This window comes from Rosa chinensis, chromosome 4 (assembly GCF_002994745.2).
Source record: "Rosa chinensis cultivar Old Blush chromosome 4, RchiOBHm-V2, whole genome shotgun sequence".
Taxonomy (NCBI): Eukaryota; Viridiplantae; Streptophyta; class Magnoliopsida; order Rosales; family Rosaceae; genus Rosa; species Rosa chinensis.
The window spans coordinates 45207437-45209451 of NC_037091.1; positions in this window are offsets into that span (position 1 = coordinate 45207437).

Sequence of the window (2015 nt, forward strand, 5' to 3'; positions counted from 1 at the left end):
GGAATGGTATGATCCCACGATCCGGGAGGTTCATCCATGGGATGCCTTGTATTTCGATCTACGTCACAAAAGGGTTTGATCAGGATCGTCGTTTGGAGTTGGAGGAGAACTCTAGTAGCTCGAGGTCCTCGTCGGTTGGTAATAACAGTGACGAGTCTAATGGGTCGTCGGAGGGTGAGGTTCAGAGCTCGTTTAAAGGGCCTTTGGACACCATGGACCAGCTTGAGGAGGTTTTGCCTGTCAAGTAAGTTAGTTGGTACTTTGTTCTTAGTTGGGTTTTGATTTAATTTGGATTTTGATTGCTTGGTGTTGTTGGTTTGCTGAATTATTGAATTGCATTTTGGAATTTGGGTTAAAAGTTTGATGCTTTATTGGTTGCTTAGCATGTTAGAGGTGTTTGTTAGATACAGACCTGGTTTAAAAGAGTTACAGGCTTGTGGGTTTTCTTTGTTAGTGATTCCATATTATACAGAAAGTCCCAAATGGGATTTGAAACAAGAAAGAAAAGAAGTACCTACTGGCTAGTATTGGTTGGGGTAATAGTTTAATGCTTGCTTGCTTATCATATTACTAGTTCTTATTGAATAAAAACTTGACTTCGAGGAATTATTAGCTGGTGTGTTTCTTTGTTCATGATCCAATATGTACTCAAACCCCAAATATTTGTATTGGATATTTAGAATAGAAAGCTCACAACTTCATCAGAAATTTGGATTTGCTTGTTTATGCTTTGTTTAGTCTTCGTGAAACTAGAGGGAATGAGAAGAATTTTCTATGTTTGAGCCTTCTGGATGTGGTTGTTATTGTTGTGTTGTGAGAAGTCCCAAGGGAAGTTGATCAAAGCACATTATTGTTTCTGTCTAAGGTTCACTCGGGGTTTGTTTTTTATTTTACTTTTGTCTCTTCCTTGGGCTTTGTTTTTGGTCTTTTACGAATCATCCAATGATGGGTAACATGTTTTACTTTTCTAGTTTTCCAGTGTCCTCAGCAACTATACGTATCTTTTAGAATAACTTTGAGGGTATTAAAAAATGAAGGCGATGCTTTCATTATATGTTGGTTTTTTCTTATACTCTAAATGCCGAGTATCAAGCCCAACTGACCCATGATTTTTCTTTAGTCAAAGAACAAAAAGATATTCAACACATGATTTTTCTTCTTAATTAGCCAAGCAAGAAAGTAAAAGAAGCAGAGGATTATAATTTGAATGTTTGACCATTTCATGGGTCCGACTCTTTGGAGGTGGTGGTAGACAGATTTTGCTTGGCTTATATATAAAGCCGAGTTCTTACTGAAAAACACAACCAAATTCATCCACCCATTTCGTGAGATAGGGGTAATCTTGATTCCTCAGTACAGACAGTATTCTCTTTTTCGATTTTTTGGTGATATTGTTTCAAGCTATACATATCAAATGTTTATCGAATTGCCTAGCTTAGCATGCTTGAACTTCCCCAGTCTGGTTTCGTTCTCTTTGTATTTTAATTTGATTCCTTTTCTGAACTATGAAATCGTCTGCTTTGGTTGTGAAGATTATTCCCAGCATTTTCAATTGATTGGAGCCATTACTTTCTTATTGTTCCTTTGATCGAATTCTTGAATCAATATGTATTTATATTCTCTGCACTATTTGCTTGGATATATTGTGGTTTTCTGCTTCCTTGTGCCGACACATGCACAAAACTCACACACAAAAAACATGAATATTGGAATACATATTTTGTTTTTGTACAATAATGATGAATGTACTCTGTATTGTATTCTATTAGAAAGAGGGCATATGTTATTTGGTTATTTGGTTTGGCATCTTTCAAGCTCTTATGTCGTAATTCAATTGGTTAGTTCTAAGGTTGCCTTTTCCCAATCTATTCTCAGCGTCCTTATTTCATCCTCTTTAGATGCTATGGTATTTTTCAGTGTCCTATTTTCCTGAATCATGCCTTGTAATTTTTCATCAAGTTCAAACTGAAGGGCAGCAACCTCTTCCTGTAAATGTAGAATTGTCTTGCCGTCTC